This window comes from Tupaia chinensis, unplaced genomic scaffold (genome assembly GCF_000334495.1).
Source record: "Tupaia chinensis unplaced genomic scaffold, TupChi_1.0 Scaffold143116_1, whole genome shotgun sequence".
Classification (NCBI taxonomy): domain Eukaryota; kingdom Metazoa; phylum Chordata; class Mammalia; order Scandentia; family Tupaiidae; genus Tupaia; species Tupaia belangeri.
In genome coordinates this window covers 223,806-230,229 of record NW_006202960.1, presented here as the reverse complement: position 1 = coordinate 230,229, position 6,424 = coordinate 223,806, and the positions used below count along the sequence as shown (strand labels likewise).

Here is a 6,424-nt window from a genome sequence, read left to right as displayed (position 1 = left end):
TTATTCAGAAGTAGATTGCTCAGTTTCCATGTGTTTGTGTATTTTTGATGTTTATTCCTGTAGCTAATTTCAAGTTTAATTCCATAATCAGAGAAGATGCTGGATGTAGTTTTCATACTTCTGAATTTGTAAGCACTTGTATGCCTTATCATGTGTTCAGTCTTCAAAAATATTCCATGCAGGTGTGAGAATAATGTGTGTTTTGTGGTTGTCGGATGAAAAGTTTATACATTTCTGTGAAGTCCATTCAATTCATGGTATCAGTTATATCCTGTACCTCTTTGCTTATTTTTTGTCTAGACAATCTGTACTAAGGAAACAGTGGGGTGTTGAGATCCCCAGTGATTAGTGTGCTGCAATCTGTCTCTCTTTAGATCTAGCAATCTTTCTTTCACTGTGTTCCAGTGTTGAGTTCAGAGATATTTATAAATGTTTTATTTTCTTGGTTAATTAGCCCTTTCAGTACTACATAGTGTCCTTCTTTGTCTTTTTCTTACAGATTTTGTCTTAAAGTTTATTTTGTCTAATATCAGTATCATCACTCCAGCCTTTTTTTAAATTTTCATTTGCTTTATCTTTTCTAGCCCATTACTTTCAGTTTATGTTTGTCTTTATTCACAAGATGTATTTTTTTGTAGGCAACATATAAAGAGATCCTGTTTTTTAATCCATTCAATCAGTGTCTTTTAATTGGCAAATTTAATGTTTTAACATTTAATGTTATTATCAATATTTATAGACTTACCCCCGCTATTTTTCTAGCCATTGTCTTGATTGTTTTTTGTTATATTATTTTTGTTTGTCTCTCTTTAGTTTTCCTGATGTAATACCCTTCTTGAGGAACTACTCTAGTGTTGGTTAATTCTTTCAGTTTTTGTTTATTTGAGAATGATTATTTCTTAAGAGATTTTTGCTATAGGGTGTGTGTGCTCACTGGAGAGACATAGAATCAGAAAGCAAGAAATCACTCCCCAAAGGGGGATGGCCATGCCACAATCTCTTCTTCTCCATTCTTCTCTTGGGATCTTGAACATGTATGTACACACACCTGGCATGAGTTTAAAGCTGCCAGATCCAGGACTCAAACCACAGTTGATGACATGAGAGTCCAGTGGCATAACCATTATGCCATCTACTGGTCCCAAGAGATAATATTTTAATGATTTGTTTCATTCTTTTTGGTGATTTTGTCTAAAACAGAGATTTTGTCTTCCAGATCAAAGATTCAATCATCTGCATGGCCTAATCTGCTATTAATATTTTCAAGAAAGGTTTTGATTTTTTTGTATTATAGTCTTCATCTCTATTTGATTCTTCTTTATGCTGTCTGTCTCATCCTTCAAGTCCTAGAAGGACTTCCTCATCTCTTAGAGTTGGTCATCTGTTTTCTATTACATCTGATTTAGTTTGGGCACTATAAATACTCAGAATTCTCTTCTGACATTTCTGCAAGTTCTAGTATGCTGCCAGTGGATGCTGAGTTGTTGTGTTCCCTTGAGGGAGACGTATTTTCTTGTTTTTGTTTGTTTGTTTGTTTGTTTGTTTGTTTGTTTTGTGTGTGTATATATATATATATATACCTTGAACCTCTGCACTGGTTTTTAGTTATCTGATGAAGTACACACTTCTTTTCTCTTTTTAAAAACAGGTTCTATACCGACAGGGAAAAAGAAAACCTCTTCTTTCTTGTGTTCTTGGTAGAGGGATACATTTTTCAATCAGAGTAGGGTGTATCTAGCCAGGTTCAGAGGTTTGGATCCTCTAACAACCTTTCAGAATGAGATGGACCTAGGACTGGGCCAGAAATATGTAACTAAAGAAAGAAGTGCAAATTGTGCACAGTGCAGCACACAGGCTGGTGAAATGTGCAATCTGAAAGTAGGTGGCTTGATGGATCTCTTCCATACAGATGGATACAAATTAGTAAAGTAATGGAGGGACAGGGAATTAGGAAAGGATCCAAAAGCACAAACCTGGGTAGCAGAGCAGTGACAAGGAACTTCCCAGCCTGTCTCCTTTAGCGGCTCCTTCCCTAGGTCTCTCAAAACATACTATTTAAATAAAATCTGTTTTCAAATTCATTGTCACAATCCTACTATACACTTTATTTATGTATGTATGTATGTATTAACTGCTTATACAAAATCATCAACAGATCCATTGAGTTTGCTCAACACATACAAATCGATATTCTATAATAATGCTTACATCTTTTACATTATGGAGATATGCAATCTTTTTTTAATATAAACTGTTGTTTATTTTTCTTATCAGCTTTATTTCCACGTTGTGTAAGAGTCTGTGGAAGAGCACACCTAAGATCACTCAGTGGTTGTTCCCATCTATTCAGTGGCCTGAACAGTGGGGGCTACAGACCAGTCTTCAGTGGCAGGCTGAGCACTCTAGCCTTCAAGTAGGGAACTGCTGTATAGCACAGAGGGCACCTGCACGCATTTAGGCCAGTCTGCACCGCAAATTGAGTAGCAGTAAACTCAAGAGCTGGAGCAGTCTATTCACCCTAGAATTCCTCCTTGGTCACAGCCTTTTTAGCTGTGGCCTGTTCCTCCTTTTCAATCTCTTCAGGATCTCTGTAGTAGAGATCAGTCATGACCTCCCATGGGTGTTCATGGGGAATGGTGCCACACATGCACAGAACTTCCCTGGCTAGCATCCACCACATCAGACCCACCGAATGAGCTCCCTTGTTACAGCATGGGATGGCGATGTCCACATAGTACAGAGGAGAATCTGTGTTGCACAGAGCAATGGTAGGTAGATTAACATAAGATGCCTCTGTGAGAGACTGGTGGTTGGCCTGGGATCAGTAACTACCAAAAGAGTGGCTCCTAGAAGGCTGCCTGGATCTGGTTAGTGAAGGTTCTAGGAGTGAACGACCTGCAATAGGCTTCACTCCAGTGGCAGCAGCACGCTTCACCATTGTCCCTAGAAGATCTGACACTGACTTCAACAGTGTTTTCAATGACAACAATGGCATAAGCTGCCAGCAGAAGCTTCTCCCAGGTCCTTTTCAGATTTATGATGTAGATGCCATCACTTTTCCTTTTGTAGATGTACTGTTCCATTTGGAAGTCAAGGTTGGTGCCACCAAAGTAGGTTCCTGCCGTAAGAAATTTGAGGACATCCTCCTCCTTCATTTGCAGGGCATCAAGGGCACCAGACATTGTGAAAGTTTCCCTTTAAGTTACGACGGGAACCCAGAACAATGACCTATGGACCCTTGTGCAGGTAGCACAGAAAGGCAAGATACGCAATTTTAATGTGATGACTAATTCAGTGACATCTTTCTTGCTTTCCCCTAACCCTAAATACACTCCACAGTTTGAGTCAAAATAAGCTCCAGGTACATAGCTAGTGCTTTTTTCTGAGTCTTATCTCAACAAGATCCAAGCATCCAAAGCACCTATCTTGGTCACAACAGCTATATAACAACACACCACAAAACTCTGTGTCTTAAAAGGAAAATTATTTACCATATCTCACTGCATGTCTCTCTATGTGGCCTTGGACGGATCCAGCGCTTTCCCTTTCTCGCTAGCAGTTCTCAAGAATAACTGTAGAACGTGCTGAGAGTGCAATATCCAGAGACAGAGAGGGACTGGCCAAAACAGCCCAGACTCTATTCTAGGCTCCATAGAAACAAACTGCCCATTAAAGCCCAAATCCAGTGAATTCTATATTCCAGAGTGGGTTCAAGAAATGGGGGCACCGGCATTCAACAAAGGTATCAAGAACACACAATATGAAAAGGACAATCTCTTCATTAAATTGTGTTGTGACTACATTTATCCACATACAGAAGAATAGAATTAGATCCTAATCTCACACAATACACAAAAAATAATGTCAAAATGGTTCAAAGACATAAGACTAAGACCTAAAAATGTAAAATTACTAGGAAAATAAAGGAAAATCTGCATGGTGTAAATTTGGTGTAGGCAAGGATTTTTCAGATAATATCCAAAAAACACTGACATAAACAAACAAAAAAGCAAAAGTGGACACATGAGAAACCATCAAATTTAAAAACTTCTGTATGGCCAAGAAAACAATCAACAGAGTGAAGAGACAATCTATGAAATGGGAGAAAATAGTTACAAACAATGTACCTGAGTTAATGTCCAAAATGCATATGACATGGCCTAGATTCATCATTCAACACAAAGTGTATGGAAGTCATTTTGTAAAAATGCTACATGGAACTGGAGATATTGATAGTTAACTCTGGAGAAATGATCTGGTATCTATGAAGTGATGTTCTGTCACAGGAACAATAATATTTTTAAGTTGAAATTTCCTTTTGACAGAGAAACTTTGGGAGCTGCAATGCCCTCTCAGGATCCTGGGTGGCAGTGGGAACCATTTAATATCCTGAAGAAGTTGTTTCTCCAAGTGAAATGAACTTGTATTCCAATATGTAAGTTACTCCCTGGATACTGAGATCCATACTAACTTTGAAAGAATAAATGTATTTCTGGCAGCCTTTGACTCACTGGGTAACAGGAAGTGGGTGATGCCCGTAGAACGTAGGGCCTCTTGGAGATCATCATAGAGTCAATGTATACTCCGTGGGCTTAAACTCAGAATTGCGAGAGAGACTAAAGAGGGATGAGTGGAGGTTCTGGGAACAGACTGCCTCCTTACAGATGTATGAAATACAGACATGTGTTTTAACCTGTTTAAACTCATTTTCTTATACTACGAAAAAGGAATACAAGAAACTATAAGTCATGAACCATGCTAATACCTAGAAAGCTTTAACACTAGCATTTGGCAAGATATCAATAAAGATGAGAGATGATTGAGACTTCCTCAGGATGTTGTGAAGAGCAGGGAAGCACTTGGCATTGGTCTCTGGCTAACCACTGAACAGTACTTCCCTTTTGGATACAAATCTCTGCAGGGTTGGCCAAACAAAAAACACTTCTGTGGATTTTCTTTTTTTCCCCTGAGAGCACATGCACTCATCAGAGACAGGAAAAGAGACAAAGATAGGAGAAAAAGAGAAAGCATCCCCAACAGGTCATGGACATGCCAAACTTTCTCCTCCATTTCTCAACCCTATTGGGATTACTCCTCTGTATGATAGGATAAAGGTCATTACGATGATCTAATGACAAAATATGAGACATATTTTGCATGGTGCATGGAGCTTGGCATCTGGGTGAACAATATGCTATGACTAACTACTGATTTCATAAGGCCAAAAGGAAAGTTAGTGGGATTTGGCATAAGAATTTTGTTTTGGTTTTGGTTGGTGTGTTTTGTTTATCTGTGTTTTCTAAGTTTTGTTGACTTTCTTTTTTGTAATAATTACTGATACTGATTTTTCACTGAAAAATCAAGGAGTAACTACAGAAAGAAACTAAAGGAAGATGATAAGATCTCTCTGAAATACCTTGAAAAGAGCAACCATCATGTTATCAACTGAAAACCTTGAAAAAAAGACATCAAGTCAACTAGGTTATGTGCTTACTGCTCCATCCTCAGGAATAAGATACAGGGAATGGTTATATTAGTGCTGATGAGGCAGGTAGCTTTTCTGGTTTATTGGTAACCAAACATTTCCTTACTCTACAAGAAAGCAATGCCCTTTTTATTAAATTATGACAGGTCAGGACCTAAAAACTAAAATTTTAAGTTTAAGACACTTCATTTTGGAGAGGTTTTTGCTATAGGGAGTGTGTACTCGCCAGTAAGACAGAGAGAGACAGAGAGACAGAAAGTGAGACATCACCCCCCGGGGAGATGGCCATGCTGCAATCATTTCTCCTCCATTCTCCTCTTGGGACCTTGGACACACACACACTCACCCAGCGTGAGTATAAGCCACTGGGTCCGGGATTCAAACCACGGTCGACTCCATGGGAGTCCAGTGATGAAGCCATTATGCCAACTGCTGGTCCAGTTTAAGACATTTCTTTTTTTTTTTTCTTTTTTCTTTTTTTGAAGAGGTTTTTGCTATAGGGCACGTGCACTCACCAGACGGGCAGAGAGAGACAGAAAGACAGAAAGCAAGAAATCACCCCCCGGGGGGATGGCCATACCACAATCCCTTCTCCTCCATTCTCCTCTTAGGATCTTGGGCACACACGCCCGGCGTGAGTTTAAGCCACCGGGTCCAGGACTCGAACCGTGGTCTACCACATGGGAGTCCAACGACATAGCCATTACGCTAACTGCTAGTGCCCAGTTTAAGACATTTCTAATGTTCACAAATGTCTGCTCCAAATCTAGTTTGCCAGAACAGACCCATTAGGTGACAATTCTACTACTGATCAAGAAAGTCATTTTGGCAGAAGAAGCCGTGGGCCTTCAGGACAGGGTTCCACATGGCTACTGTGAACTAGATTTTTAAGGGAATTATAAATTTTTAATTTTTCAATTTCTTTTGTCTTTTTTTCTC

General features: G+C 39.2%; 1 pseudogene; it reads right to left on the bottom strand.

Annotated features, from left to right (window-relative positions):
* Positions 1-2,368: 2,368 nt before the first annotated feature.
* Positions 2,369-3,182, bottom strand: LOC106733304 (40S ribosomal protein SA-like; annotated as a pseudogene).
* Between the last annotated feature and the right edge of the window lie 3,242 nt (positions 3,183-6,424).